General features: G+C 41.7%; 1 protein-coding gene across 1 annotated transcript in view; it reads left to right on the forward strand.

Moving 5' to 3' along the window:
* The first annotated feature begins 2588 nt into the window (after positions 1–2588).
* Positions 2589–16953, forward strand: part of LOC115463684 (alpha-1,4-N-acetylglucosaminyltransferase-like) — a 94454-nt gene continuing 80089 nt past the window's right edge. Inside the window, exon 1 of the mRNA XM_030194405.1 lies at positions 2589–2659. The gene's annotated coding sequence lies outside the window, so the exon portion shown is untranslated. The remainder of the gene's footprint in view (positions 2660–16953) is intronic.

The raw sequence follows: 16953 nt of genomic DNA on the forward strand, positions 1-16953 counted from the left end.
ATAGTAGTAATAAACAATATTAAGTGCGCTTTTATAATATACCACTGCGTTCCACAAAACAAAAGGAGCAAGTTCCCACAAACCATCTTTCTCTTTAGATCAAGGCACAGGAAAAAAAAGGATTTTAAATGCTCCCAGGTTTCAGCATAATTCATGTTTAATATGGGATATAAATAAGTAAATTAGCCAGTCTCCTAGCTAATCAGAACCTTAACCCCTACATATATGCCGATGACGTTACGATCCATATCCCGTTCTAAAGTGACTTAAATGAAATAACCAACGAGATCCACCAGAGCTTCCAGATCATGCACTCCTGGGCGGACTCATTCAAGTTAAAACTCAACGCAGAAAAAACTCAATGTCTAGTTCTCACCTCCCAATACAACACAAACAACTACCCTACAATAACTACACCCTACTGCACACTTCCTATCTCAGAAAATCTGAAAATTCTTGGAGTCACCATTGATCGAAACCTCACTCTGGACACCCACGCGAAGAATACAACGAAAAAAATATTCCAATCGATGTGGAAACTCAAAAGAATAAAACCTTTTTTCCCAAGAAACGTCTTCTGCACCCTAGTACAGTCATTAGTAATAAGCCACTTGGACTACTGTAACGCTCTGTACGCAGGCTGTAAAGAAGAGACCATAAAAAAACTCCAAACAGGCCAGAACACTGCAGCCAGACTCATTTTTGGAACACCTAAATACAAAAGTGCGAAACCCCTAAGAGAGAAACTGCACTGGCTCCCACTCAAGGAATGAATTGAGTTCAAGATCTGCACGACTGTACACAAAATCATTCACGCAGATGCCCCACTCTATATGTTAAACCTAGTGGACTTACTGCCCAGAAATGCCAAAAGATCGGCTCGCAAATTCCTCAATCTGATCTTCCCCAGCTGTAAAGGAATGAAATACAAACAAGCTTATGCTACTACCTTTGCGTACAAAAGCACACAGTCTTGGAGCGCACTACCCATGGCCTGAAAACCATAACCAATCTAAACAACTTTCGCAAAGCTTTGAAAACACACCTCTTCAACAAAGCCTACAAAAGTCACCCTCAATGAAACAATTCATTCCTTAAACCACCCAAGTAAACCAAAAAACACATCGCACACGACCTTACCGAACACCTTTCCATCTAAATCCTCTTTCACCTTTGCTTATGATCGACTGTTTTTTAAATCATGTAACGACGTTATCATATCTACACTCTGTAAGCCACATTGAGTCTGCAAAAAGGTGGGAAAATGTGGGGTACAAATACAATAAATAAATAAATAAATAAATAGAAGCTCTAAATGTTGAGCAACTGATTCTTATAACATGATGTCTGTTTTAGTGACCCTTTACCAGGAGAAAAAATATCTGCATGAATACAACACTTGCTAGGGTGTCCCTATAACCAGCCCCTCCAAATGACACACTGGTTATGATTTATAACAAATTACTACTCTACCTATGAAAAGTTATTATGTTAATATGCTGCGTCTGTGTACATCCGTATGCTGCACAAGCTGGCATGTTTGAAAATTTAAGTGAGATTAAATAAAAATGCTACCAACAATAAAGAACAACAATGAGAATGCAGCAGCTCATAGGTTTCCTTGTTTGTTTTGAGTGTACTAGATGATGACTGCGCATGGGGAATGGGAAACAGGGACTAACCAAATTGGTTTCAACTTTTTGACGTCATCCTGTCTCCTGTTTTCTTCAACCTCCTTGATCACATGCATAGCACCCATGGCCCTTCCATGGCCATACCCCTTTTTGAGCTCCGTGCAGTGTGTTTGCATACACTGCTTTATAGACCAGACTTAGGGGCTCTTTTATTAAGCAGTATAGGCACGTCCTACGCGCATCAATCTTGAACTACCACCCGGCTACTGGGTGGCCCGGGCGGTAATTTCATTTTTTACGTGCATCCGCTACTCATGCCAGAAACTTTTCCGGAGCAAGGCACTAACCTGGCAATCATCAGCATTGATTGCAAGCTGACAATTACCACCTAGTTAACGCGTGAGACCTTACCATTAAGTTAATGGGTTGCAGTAAGGTTTCAGGCCCAAAATGGACACGTGCCAATTTTCATTTTACAGCACGTCCATTTTGGTAAAAAAAAGGCCTTTTTTGCAGGTACGCTGAAAAATGGACCTGCGTGTGTCCAATACATACGTCTACACCAGCACAGGTCACTTTTCAGCACACCTTAGTAAAAGGACCCCTTAGTGAGCTATGCATGCAAATCCTAATTAGTGCCAATTAGTACTGATAATTGCTTGTTAACTTCCAATTATCAATACTGATTGGCTTATTAACCAATTAAGTTGCACGTGCAAAACAGAATAAGCTCAGATTTGCAAGTGCAATTTTAGTTGCACTGTATAGAATCTGGGGGTTAATCCATTCCAGAGGGACTTTCCTTATTACAAAATTGTTTATTACATCTGCTTGTTAGGGAACATCTCCTCATTAAAATAGAGGAGGAACTAACAAACTGGTAGGGGAGGAACTGGACAAACTGGTAGGGGAGGAACTGGACAAACTGGTAGGGCAGGTTGAGACTAATTCCAGTGTTTGCGAGACAGTGAAAGGATTAAGGAGAGGACTTTGGATGAGACTGCAGTGCACTTTGCACCAATAAGGTAAGATGATTTTTTATAAAATATGTACATTTTTTCAAGTGTATTCAAAAAATATGGGAACTGATTAAGCTATATCTATGGTAAAGCCAATGTATTTTTTTTATTTCCAATATTTTTATTTAATTTTATCAATGGAACAAAACACAAATGGCTAAAATGTTAGCCAGTATTCAAATATGAACAATAAACTGAGCATCAAACAATATACATATGTGATACAAGATAAAGATATCAATTATTATGGTTACAGATTTGTAACGATGGTTAGGTAGACATATCGTGAGAACAGATAGTTAAAAGAACATATCTACACAAGAATATTACATATTTGATCTTGGAGACCATGTTTTTTTTTGGGCCGATGATGAAGGCAGGATCTTGTGATCTGATGTAGCTCGTACAGTTCCATTAAGATCTGTGAGCTTTTTGAGGCCTTTTTTCCTGTTCATCATAATACTACAAGTTATATGAACGTCATTTTGAAGCAGCAGATATTGGAGTGGAGGAGTGGCCTAGTGGTTAGGGTGGTGGACTTTGGTCCTGGGGAACTAAGGAACTGAGTTTGATTCCTACTTCAGGCACAGGCAGCTCCTTGTGACTCTGGGCAAGTCACTTAACCCTCCATTGCCCCATGTAAGCCGCATTGAGCCTGCCATGAGTGGGAAAGCGCGGGGTACAAATGTAACAAAAAACAAATAAATAAATAAATTGATAGATTATATAGCATATCTACACCCAGGGTTTCGATTGTGTTTAGTAGCTATTAATGCATGGCCATTAAAACTAGGGATTTACAGAATATTTATATCCAATTTGGTTTCCACCCCGAATAGTGTCCCGAATACATTATTTGTATTTGGCTGAATAATGATTTAAATTCGAATGTGAATATTCCAGGGCTCTACTGTGCTAAAACCTACTCAAATAAACACTTGATCTATGATTTCTTATTGCCTCTTTTATCATTTGTTATGTTAAAGCTAAATGCCCATTTAGCCTTTTCTCTCCAAATTACTTGAGCGTGCTGTTCACCGCCGCTGCCTTGATTTTCTCTCCTCACATGCTATTCTTGACCCACTACAATCTGGTTTTCGCCCTCTCCACTCAACCGAAACTGCGCTTACTAAAGTCTCCAATGACCTATTACTGGCTAAATCCAGAGGTCAATATTCCATCCTCATTCTTCTTGATCTTTCCGCTGCTTTTGACACTGTCGATCACAGCATACTTCTCGATACCCTGTCCTCACTTGGATTCCAGGGCTCTGTCCTTTCCTGGTTCTCTTCCTACCTCTCCCTCCGCACCTTTAGTGTTCACTCTGGTGGATCCTCTTCTACTTCTATCCCTCTGCCTGTCGGCGTACCTCAGGGTTCTGTTCTTGGTCCCCTCCTCTTTTCTATCTATACTTCTTCCCTTCGTTCATTAATCTCATCCCATGGCTTTTCCTACCATCTCTATGCTGATGACTCCCAAATCTACCTTTCTACCCCTGATATCTCACCTTGCATCCAAACCAAAGTTTCAGCATGCTTGTCTGACATTGCTGTCTGGATGTCTCAATGCCACCTGAAATTAAATATGACCAAAACCGAGCTTCTCATTTCCCCCCCCAAACCCACCTCCCCGCTCCCCCCGTTTTCTATTTCTGTTGATGGCTCTCTCATTCTCCCTGTCTCCTCAGCTCGAAACCTTGGGGTCATCTTTGACTCTTCTCTCTCCTTCTCTGCTCATATCCAGCAGATTGCCAAGACCTGTCGTTTCTTTCTTTACAACATCCGTAAAATCTGTCCCTTTCTTTCCGAGCACTCTACCAAAACCCTCATCCATACCCTTGTCACCTCTCGTTTAGACTACTGCAATCTGCTTTTTGCTGGCCTCCCACTTAGTCACCTCTCCTCCCTCCAGTCGGTTCAAAACTCTGCTGCCCGTCTCGTCTTCCGCCAGGGTCACTTTACTCATACTACCCCTCTCCTCAAGACCCTTCACTGGCTCCCTATCTGTTTTCGCATCCTGTTCAAACTTCTTCTACTAACCTATAAATGTACTCACTCTGCTGCTCCCCAGTATCTCTCCACACTCGTCCTTCCCTACACCCCTTCCCGTGCACACCGCTCCATGGATAAATCCTTCTTATCTGTTCCCTTCTCCACTACTGCCAACTGCAGACTTCGCGCCTTCTGTCTCGCTGCACCCTACGCCTGGAATAAACTTCCTGAGCCCCTACGTCTTGCCCCATCCTTGGCCACCTTTAAATCTAGACTGAAAGCCCACCTCTTTAACATTGCTTTTGACTCGTAACCACTCGCCTCCACCTACCCTCCTCTCTTCCTTCCCGTTCACATTAATTGATTTGATTTGCTTACTTTATTTATTTTTTGTCTATTAGATTGTAAGCTCTTTGAGCAGGGACTGTCTTTCTTCTATGTTTGTGCAGCGCTGCGTACGCCTTGTAGCGCTATAGAAATGCTAAATAGTAGTAATTATTATGGTTACAGATTTGTAACGATGGTTAGGTAGACATATCGTGAGAACAGATAGTTAAAAGAACATATCTACACAAGAATACTACATATTTGATATTTGGAAAGTATACATACTGAATTCCAGCACGTTAAGTAGGTTGCCTTGGATAAGTCTTTCCAGCAGAAGAAAAGTGTTCTTAATGCTGTTTGGAGAAGTAAATCCAAAAGTTGTGATTGATATTTATCCAGTGGGCAATGTATAGCTAATGATCCTAATATGGCTATTTTATATGAGAAGGACACTGGTATCTTCAATGTAGATGATGTGGTGTTCCATATTGATCTCCAATATTCTTGTATAAAAGTACAGGAGTAAATAATATGTTTGAGTTCCTTTATCTTTATTGCATGACCAGCATTTTTCCGTGTTGTTTTTGGGAACTGATGTTTTTAGTTTGGCAATTTTACTTGGAGTCCAGAGAGCTCTATGTGCCAAGTAAAACATGGATTGCGATGTAGATGCAAATCTAGTAATATGTGTAGTTCTAAATCAAAATTTATTCCATAGTTGTTCGTCGAGTTGAAGATTTAAATCATGTTCCCAGGATTCCATAATTTTAGTAGGTGCTTTGAATTTTGCTTGTTGAAGTACTTTGTACCGTTTGGAGGCAGCTCCTTTAGATAACATTAAAGTTCTACCAATTTGCCAATAACTAGGAGGATCAGTAGGAAGTTTAGTAATGTCAGTAGTAGCAGTTATGCAGTGCTTAAGTTGTATCCATTTATAGTGGTGGGTATTAGGAATACCAAATTTCAAGCATAACTGTGAGGAGGGAACCCAGGTTTTGTCTTTTATAATATCATTTAATGACCATATGCCGGCTTTTTTCCATAGAGGCCAGTTTATACAAGTTTTGTTGATTTTAAAGGTAGGATTGTTCCATATTGGGGTAAATATGGAATGCCTTAATGGCTTTTTAACAACAGTGTCAAGTTCATTGAATACAGTATTAAGAGTTATAAACAAAACATTCTTATTTAACTTAGTATATTGAGACCATGGAAGGTAATGTAAAGGCACATCTTTATGAGTTTCTATATAGAACCAAGAAGGGTAATTAAGTAGTTCCTCTTTGGGCATAAATATTGAATTTTGTTTCAGGAGAAAAGACATGTGATAGTCATAAAAACTAGAAAATTTTACTCCACCATTTGTTGGACTAGCTTTTAATTTCTTTATGGCTATTCTTGGAGTCTTGTTTGCCCATAAAAAGTTTATTAATTTTGATTTGATTTTTTTTTATAAATTGTTGATTTTAGTAATATTGGAAACATGCTGAGAGTGTAGTTGATTTTTGATTGTAAAGCCAATGTATGATATTGCATTCAAAATCACATTGTTTAAATTGTGCTAATGCATGTGATTGAATCTAGACCCTCCCCCCCCCGATTTCATTGCCACTACAATTAAGGTTAGTATTACTTATTTAGGGGCCCTTTTACTAAGGCACGCCTAAAAGTGGCTTGCGCTGGTGTAGGCACGTGTTTTAGATGTGCGCTGGTCCATTTCCTCAGTGCGCCTGGAAAAAAGGCATTTTATTTTTGTGCCGGAAAATGGACGGGTGGCAAAATTAAAACCAGTACGCATCTATTTTCGGCCTGAGACCTTACCGCCACCCACTGACTTAGCGGTAAAGTCTCACATGCTAACCGGGTGGTAAGGGTTCAACACGCATAAACTGTCGATTAACGCCAAGTCGATTAACACCAGGTAAGCGCCACGCGGTAGAAAATAGAAAATATTTTCTACTGCGTGTTTTGGGCGTGTGCCAAAAATGGGATCACCACCTGGGGTATGTGGTAGCCAGGTGGTAGTGCTCACTTAGAGGTACTTATCAGATAACATTACTAGATAGCAATATTATAAACGCGGGTCCAGGGGTGTACCTCTGTAATCAGACTGACATGTTAGCTTAGCTGTGCTGTAAGAATAAACCATGCCAGAGAGATGAAATATATTAGGTTTATTATGTAAGAAAAATATATGTAGAAGTAATTCTGTAGCAAATTGCAAAGCAAAATATAAAATCTGGCTATAAAAATAGATTATCACATATATCTATATCTATATATAATATGATTCTCCCAAAGGACTAACTAAATGAGTGGCAACACCACCAATCACTACTGATATCCTAATGAATCATAGGAGAACTCACACCAACAGTCTTATGCCAAATACTTAGCAGCTAAATACACAGACCACAAGTTCTGTCCACTAGACCTGTCTGCCTCAGATAAAAACCCAGAACTAATTACCCCGACTAGAGGAAAATTTCCAGATCTCATCTTTGCCGTCTGTCACAATGGTAGATAAGTGGAACTCCTCAGAATCTCAAGCTGAATTCTCAGCGAGTCTCTCTCACGCCTGAGATAAGGTCCAAGGTCTATTCTGAATACAGATGGCACCGTCAGTAGACAAGTCCTTGTTGTTGTGGTGCAAACCTCAGGAACAGGTTACAATGCACGCAGTTCACTGATGATAGGAAAATCAGTCTCTAGCTGTGACTCAGAGCCGGCTATTCACTTTCAAATCCTCTGGTGATCTTCCGTTCTCCCCCGACTCTCTCCTTATCCCCCCCCCCCCCTCGTCTAACTGACTTTCTTCCGTCCAAAATGTTTGGTATCTCAGGGTCAGATGATACCTTTGGACAAATCACAGACGGTGACATAATGTCCAGGCAACTTCATCGGCAATAAGTGAGCCTTTGTTAGATGGTATACAAACTCCCTGTCTGGTCTCACACATCCTGGAGCCATGACTGTTTCTCCTACAATGTTCACAGGAGATAACGGGGCAAGTCTGCATCAAAGACTGTCCTTGGAATGTAGAAATCTTGCATTGCTCAGCAGTACTTTTCCATAGCAAGAAAGCTGGTTTCTGATGGTTACTGAAGCTTACAGGTCACAGGTTGTAGAATCCATCTTGTTCTAAGAATGGTTCAGGCTTTACAGGCCAAGACCAGCAAAGGTGAGATCTCAGGTAAATACCCCTACAGCACTCAAGCAGTAGCAGATCAACCTGACAAGATGATAACACTCACAACCTCGGGATACGCAGTAGTCAGGAACTGATGATGGTACATGATTAGGAATTCAGGCAGCTGGTGAAACTCTTCTCAGCCAGGCAAGAGTAAGCAGGAAAGTGATGCCACAGATTAATGAGCCTTTGTCCTGTGGCAGGCTTGGAGCCGATAGTAGCAAACTTGGGCTGCATCAGATAACAGATGATAACAGCTTCCAGGAAAGGGCTCTTAAACTCAGCTTGACAGGAACATGATGTCACGGAGGGGCATAATCGAAAGGGATGCCCAAGTTTTGTTGAGGACGTCCTTGCAAAACGTCCTGAAGGAGGGGCGGGGAAACTCGTATTAACGAAACAAGATGAACGTCCAACTTTCGTTTCGATAATATGGTCGGGGATGCCCAAATCTTGACATTTAGGTCGTCCTTAGAGATGGTCGTCCCTAGACTTGGTCGTTTCAGATTTTCGGCGATAATGGAAACCAAGGACGTCCATCTCAGAAATGACCAAATGCAAGCCCTTTGGTCATGGGAGGAGCCAGCATTTGTAGTGTACTGGTCCCCCTGACATGCCAGGACACCAACCTGGGCACCCTAGGGGGCACTGCAGTGGACTTCATAAAATGCTCCCAGGAAGAAGCTCCCTTACCTTGTTTGTTGAACCCCCCAAACCCCCCTAAAACCCACTACTCACAACTGTACACCACTACCATAACCCTTAAGGGTGAAGGGGGCACCTAGATGTGGGTACAGTGGGTTTGTGGTGGGTTTTGGAGGGTTCGCTGTTTCCTCAACAAACATAACAGGAAGGGAGGGGGATGGGCCTGGGTCCGCCGCACTGCACCCACTAAAACTGGGAGCTGCATACTGCTGTGATGGACCTGAGTATAACATCCGAGGATGGCATAGAGGCTGGCAAAAAATATTTTTAAAGATGTTTTTTGAGGGTGGGAGAGGGTTAGTGACCACTAGGGGAGTAAGGGGAGGTTATCCCCGATTCTCTCCAGTGGTCATCTGGTCATTTTGGGCACCTTTTTATGCCTTGGTCGTAAGAAAAACACGACCAGGTAAAGTCGTCAAAGTGCTCGTCAGGGACGCCCTTTTTTTCCATTATGGGTCGAATACGTCCATGTGTTAGGCACGCCTAAGTCCTGTCTTCACTACGCCTCTGATAAGCCCCCTTGAACTTTGACGGAAAGCAGTTGGGGACGTCCAAAAATCGGCTTTCGATTATACCGATTTGGATGACCATAGGAGAAGGACATCCATCTTCCGATTTGTGTCGAAAGATGGGCGTCCTTCCCTTTCGAAAATGAGCCTGATGGTGTTCTCCAGTGGTATATCCTTGGGCCTAAGAACCAGGCCTTCACCCTCCTGTATGTTCTTATTCTGTCCCAAGTACAGTAAACAAAAGTTGTTGTTATAAACAGTTGTTTTGCCTTTGTCAGCCTCGATGTGTCTGCAATGTCTTAGAGACCTATTACAGTACCAAGTCTCTGCATGAGAGCTGACATAGGCTGTTTGTAATTGTCAGATTCACAATGTAAAATAGTGCTTCATGGTAGTGCTTTTATGCAGGGTTTTGTCCCTACACCCCCCCCCCCCCCCCTCTGTCAAGGACCTTTGGCTTGAAATAGAAACCAAAGGGGCTTGAAACACTAACTAAAGGACAAAAGTGTGCATAATCTTGTTCACCAAGACAGATATGAATCAATACAACTTATGCCAGTTCAGAAGTACAAGGCTCTTAACAACGTACATGAACATGAATTCATATGAGATGACATCGTGTGTTATTGTAGATTTGCAAGTAATGTAAATGACCTGGGTCAATGTCCATAAGTAAACCAAGTAATGCAAAAGTTTCAGTGACTGTTCGTAAAAGTCAAGAGTTATCAGTTCATTGGAAAAGAAATGCCACTTGAACCAAGGTAATGATGATGCACTAGTATTAACCACATGGGTGGTAAAGTTAAGGCATCCAAGAAATACAACATGTCCAGTAGGCGGCATTCTAGCACCCTGTAAACACTCCATCAGAATGACTAGATGCTGGATATGTTCTTCTTGAGGCCTGCAACAAATACTACCAATAGTTAATAGTGCAAATGATAAAACTGCTAAATGTATTCACTATAAAGGTAATGTTCATTGTGGATAGGTAACTAGGCTGTAATCAGTCCTCCAATTACTTAAAGCTGGTAACCAAGGCAAACCCCAAAGTCTAAAACCAGGTTGTGATCAGTCATCTGATTGTTTAAAATGGGTGGCCATGGTAAATCAAAGTCCAGGTAATATAGGTTAATGATGGAACATAACAATTGCACGATACACAATGACATGGAGTAGCGTAAAATGTTACATCATACTTAATTTATAAGTGTCAACAACAACAGATGAATTACATACTGTACTATGATTTTAAAAGTACTTGTACAGAAAAGTATGATTTTACATTATTTCAATACTCAACAAACATAAATAAAAATGTAAAGAGGAAAAATTTTATACCAATCATACTCAAGTCCACATATTGGGTCCATGATTACATTCAATGGAAATTCTAATTTAAGGAAACAAGAAATGAAGGTAGATGACCTAACGTGCCATTAAATTCCTATTACCAAAAAAGAGAGCATATTCAGTAGGTATTAGGTACAAATTACCCCCTAGTGAACCGTTTAGCTGACAAGAAAGCAGTAAGGTGAGAAGGTTCGTAAAAGACATATTTGACTTATTGGTATCTGACTATACCTTTACACGGATATCACAGGAAAAAATAGCCCCCTAGCTGAAGAACACCTGGTTTCATTAACAAGAACTGCCAACATCTCTTCTGCATATCTCTAGAAACATCTGGAAAATTTTGAATTTTCAATCCCCAAAACGTTTTTCTCCTTATTTTTGAAATACTTTCTCATTAACCAATTTTTATCAGGCGCCAATACCACAGTAGGAACTAAGGTTGATGCCATAACTAAATCAGTGTCTGAGGACTCAAAGAGAGCGGAAACATCCAATGTTTGAATTTCTTGAGCTTGCTCATCATTTACTGGTTTATTAGGCAAATAATATACTTGTGGAAAAGGTGGAATAGATTCTTCAGTGCCCCCCCCCCCAATATTTCCTTAATATATTTTTTAAACATATCTCGAGGGGTAACTGCAAATTGTTTAGAAAAATTAAGGAATCAGAGATTATTACTCCTGGATAATTTTTCAAGCGATTCAGTTTTCCTCCTCAAGTTAGACAAATCTTTCACAATGTTGGTTTGTAGATTCTGTATATCTCTCTCTTGTATTGTTGAATTAAACCTTCTAATCCAACATCAGTTTTCTTCAACTTCCCTTCCAAGGTAGTCAGATATTGACCCAATTTTTGGACCTGGGGATATAAAGTTTACTATGAGAGACCACAAACTATCCAGAGTGACTTCAACAGGTTTGGTAATTGATAAAGTAAATGGTATAGACTGTACCTTAGGTTCCATAGTAGTTTTATCACTCTCTACTCACTGCATCCAGCGCCCCCTTAGCGATAAAAAAAAACCCGCGGCTGCCTCTGCTGGTAAAGCCAGCAACCCCTGGCTCCCCAGAACTCCATTGGGCTGATCCAGTGCCTCTCATCATTCGACCTCTGCGGAACATTCCACATGCAGGGTAGAAGATGTTGACATCGGGGAGCTGCTGCCTCGCTGTTGAGGGGGAGCTTGCATGCTGGGGCTGAGTGTAACCTCTAGTCCATGGTGAATTCCGGGACCTCCATTCGCCCCGTGCTGCTCCTGCAGGCTGCTCACCGACTCAACAGGAATCTCAGTCCTCTGAAGATACGAATCTATCATGAAGAAACATAAGAGGAATTCTGCCATTGAAAGGCATCCGCAACAGCTCGTCCCCTTCTCTTCAGCATTGTGGCCAACAACAAGGACCACAGAGAACACTCCCACACATCAGGTACGTGCAGCAGCCACCTTGGTCCCAGTCCTGTACTATGATTTTTATAACACAGAGGGGAAAAAACACACAGTGTGTGGAAAACCTAGGAATTTCTTTGACACTTGGATGTAGGTGGCATATAATAAGGCAGTTTTTATTTTAGGTAACAATTTTATTAAAAATTGTATTTTGAGAGGGGAAAATGAGGTGGTGTGGACAAAAAACCCTCCTTGTTTATTTGCACTAAAGATAGTGATGTATCAAAACAACAAGCTACCAAGTGGAGTAGCCTGGATCAAGTGTCACTTGGAAATACTTGACAGGTGTGTTAGTGCAAGTCACTCTAAAAATGTGAATGTGAAAAATAATTGGTACCTTAAGAATTAGTCTTTGGTTTTGCATAATTAGACCAAAAAGAAAATGTTTCAAATATATATGAGTGTAGGCCAAACAAGATAATGTACAATGTATAGGTCAGGACTCTATCAGAGGGTCTGCACTGTATTCCTTGATAGAAACCTTTCAAGGTAGAGAACAGATGACACCAACAGGTGACAAGGTTCAGGCCTAGCTGTGAAATCTGTAAGTGTAGCTACATAAACTTTATATACATAATTCAAGTGTGAAACTATTTTCAAATTATTCTCATACTGTTTTATCTATCTATCTATCTATCTATCTATCTATCTATCTATCTATCTATCTATCTATCTATCTATCTATCTATACAGTGCAATCCACTTAAGTGCAAGGGTCTGGGACCAAAGAAATACATGCAGTTAACCGGAGCGTGCATTTAACTGTCGTGACCCAAAGAAGCTTGACATCTGATACACATTATACGTACAGTATACAGTCTCCGTTAACTGATGTACTGTCTCCGTTAACTGACGTTAGGCTTACTTGAAGTAATCAGTCATAGTCCTCTGTACACTCTTGCGTCTGTGAGTTCCATAGACTACGTCTGCCAGACGGTAACAACTGTCATAGCACTGACATCCAGTGGCCTCCAGATAGGCCCGCACAGTGTTGAGACTCTCCAGCGCTCTTGCAAAAGTGACAGGAGGTTGTTGAATTTCGTCAGCATGTGCCTCATTGCTCATTTCATCATCTGTTTCATCATCAGCCATTGCCTGTGTGTAGGCGCATATCTGGACATCAGTGCTGTCATCAGCTGTTTGTAGATTGCAATCAACAGCTACGTAGTGATGAAACTCCTCTTCAGTAACACCGGCTGGGATGTCAATAGCCTGTTCATCTGATGCGTTTGCAACAGCTGCATCTGTTTTGTCCCTCTCCATATCCCTAACAAAGCTTGCCCGCTTGTAGCAGTTCACAATGGTTGCCTGTGTAACATGATTCCAGGCTTCTTTCTGCATATGTAGGGAATCCAACAGTGATAGATTACGAGCCAGTTCAACAGCACATTTATCCTTGCCAGTCTGGTCATCCATAACACTCATCAGATGACGTAGCACAAGAGCCCGATAATGTTGTCTGAATGACAAGACCCAGAACTGAAAGCTGCAGAGCAGCCACAAAGACACAAACAGACAAAGACTAAACACAAAACTATAATCCAGAGACAGGACTAGCAAACAAACAACAACCTAATCTAACTACCCATTGACTAAAACAGACAAGAATCAAGGCAAGGAACAAGACTGAGCAGAAGCGCAAACAGCACCCCAACAAACCTCAGGGCCTTATGCGATGCAAAGGCAAAGCAGAAAGATTTCAGAATGGCTAATAAACCCAGCAGCAGCTGAGGCTCAGCAATCATCTGGCAACTACGGGAGCTGTGCAGGTTCAAACAAAGGAGCAAGTCTGGCAGTCTGGAAGATCCGGACCGGACTGGGCTGAAATCTGGAATGGGTGACAATAACCAGCCAGTTCAATGCAGCCACCAGGTCTGGCCACCAGGTGGCGAGATGAGTGAGAGCCTGAAACATGGGCAGAATCGTAACAGTTTGAAATTGGTTATTATGCCCTGATCCATAGGTTGGATCAGAGAGGTAGTGTTTGGTGGCAGCCTGACATCATCACTGCTTCCAAATTTCCCCAGTCATCCATGAATTTGCATTAGCCTCGTATGACACAGGAAGTCGCTTAACATTATTGAAGCAATGGGGCTGTTTGCTCTTTCCAATGACGAGTGGTTCCAACTTCTCACTCCCATCCATATTGTAGCAAAGGAGGATTGTCAGTCGGTCCTTCGATGTTTTACCTCCTGTAGTTTTGGTTTGTTTGAATGCAAGTGTTCCATCAGGAATCGCTCGCCAGTAGAGACCGTTTTCGTTAGCATTGAAAATGTCACGAGGTGCAAACTCGTTCAAAATGGTAGGAAGAACTGAAACAATCCAATTTTCAGCACCAAAGTCATCAGTGTCTTGTTTTTCACCATACTGTTTCTTGAACTTTATGTTGTTCCTCTCCTTCCATCTTTCCAACCATCCAACAGTGGCTTTGAATTCAGTTAGTCCAAGACTTTCAGCTAGCTTATTAGCTTTCTCTATAAGCAGTGGACCACTGACAGGAAACTGTGTGCTCTTGACTTGAGAAAACCACCGAAGAAGAGCATCTTCTACCTCCTCAGCTTTTCCCGCCTGTTTTCGTTTCCATTGTGGATTTGTATTGCTTTGCCAGTCTTTCAGAAGCTGATCTTTCTGCTTCAAGATACGTGAAATTTGACTGGGAATGACACCATATTCTTTAGCAATAGATGCTTGACTTTGTTTGTTTTCTAATTTTTTAAGAACTTCTATTCGTTCAGCCAGTTTTAAAGTCTTACAGTTGCGCGATGACGACAATGACGACCCCAGTGTACACTCTAACAACATTCTTTTGCTTATTCTGCCTGTGGCAGTTAAAGGGGCAGTAAATTTGAAATCTCGTTGGTTGTCACGCGCCAATCGGCTTCCATATTCCGTGCACGCGCATATGCGGAGTCTATCCTGCAGAGGAGCAATCTTAAACCATGCATATAAGCGAATCTTGCACTTATCAGTGGTGCGCTAAACTGAAGTTTGTCCCCATAGAAACTGATGGCACCAAAAACAGGACTGAAGTACAGCATGCAGTTAAACAGAGCATGCGCTTATCGGATAAGCGCATGCTCTGTTTAACTGCATGCCGTACTTCCAAGGAAGAGGGGACGGAAGAGAGAAGAAGTGAGATGAACATGGATGGAGGGGAGGAGAGAGGAGAAATGCTGGACATGGATGGAGGGAGAGAGGAAAAATGCTGGACGTGATGGAGAGAGGAAGGAGATGCATACTGACAAGGTGAGGGAAAGGGAAAAGAGGAGAAAATCTGCACATGGATGACAGGCAAAAGCTGGATCCACTCTATACCTCCTCTGGTCAAGTCCGCAGAGGACCCAGCTTTTACCTATGGATGTAGGGCAAGAAATGAAGGAGGAAAGTAAAGAAATAAATGGAAAGGAAGCCCTGGAAATGGAGTTAAGGGATCAGATAAAGAGCCTCAGAATCAGAGACTGGGACCAACATGTTCAGAAAAACAATCACCAGACAACAAAAAGGTAGAAAAAAATCATTTTATTTTCATTTTAGTGTTTGGAAGATGTCCAATTTGAGAATTTACATCTGCTGTCTTATTTTGCACTGGATATACTAGAGCTATAACAGCTTATAGAAATTATTTATAATGAAAAAAAATCACAAGTTATATTTTGCTCCTATACTGGTACAGTATTTTTAATGATACTGCTTATATGCGCCACGGCTGATATAAGAGGTGTGGCTAATGTGGGTGTGGCTACCATAAGGGGCGGAGCCACATATGGTGACTCCACCCATAATGAGTACCGGTACCTTTTTTCCTACAAAAAAAGCACTGCTCCTACTGCTGTCCCCCTCCCTCCCCGATGCTCCTGCAGCTTGTTCTCTCCTGTCCTCTGCACACTGGCAGCCTTTTCTCTGCTGCCACTGCACTCTCTGGCATCTCATCCCACCCCCACCACACGTAGCCCTCCAAACTTGCCTTGTACACATGGCGGCATTAACCAAACTCTGTTCCGCTACTCTCTGTAACCGTAGCCCTCCCTCTCTAGTGTACAACTCCTGCAGCAGGAAACAGGAAATTTCATCAGAGAAGGCGGGATGCTAGAGAGGGAGGGCTCCGGTTACAGAGTAGAGTGGAACAGCGTATCCTTAATGCCACAATGTGTACAATGCAAGTTCGGAGGATGGCGGGTGGGCAGGATGAGATGCCAGAGGGCAGGTTGGCAGGAGAGAAAAGGCTGCTGGTATATGGTGGCGGGTAGGAGAGAACAAGCTGCAGGAGCACTGGGGAGGAAGGGGGCAGTGGTAGGAGAGAGCAGCATAAAAGTATTAGCGCAAGTTAAACATTTTAACACTTTAATTGCGTTAAAACACATTAAATGAACAGCCCTACTTTCTAATATTTAATACTGACTGTATATATGGGTGACCTAACAAAACACAAAACAAAAAAACCCCCTTTTATTTAGGAAAAACTAAGTGTGGCTATTATAGGTAGAGATACATATGCAGTGTTTTTTTTTGTAGGAAAAAAGGTACTGGTACTCATTATGGGTGAGGTCACCATTATGGCTCTGCCCCTATGGTAGCCCCACCCACAGTAGACACACGCCTTATACCATGGCACATATAAACAGGTATCATTAAAAATACTATACCAGTATAGGAGAAAAAAATAACTTGTAATGTTTTTTCATTATAAATAATTTCTGTAAGCTGTTACAGCTCCAATATACCCAGTGCAAAATAAGACAGCAGATGTAAATTCTCAAAATGGACATATTCCAAAC

This window comes from Microcaecilia unicolor, chromosome 2, assembly GCF_901765095.1.
Source record: "Microcaecilia unicolor chromosome 2, aMicUni1.1, whole genome shotgun sequence".
Lineage (NCBI taxonomy): Eukaryota > Metazoa > Chordata > Amphibia > Gymnophiona > Siphonopidae > Microcaecilia > Microcaecilia unicolor.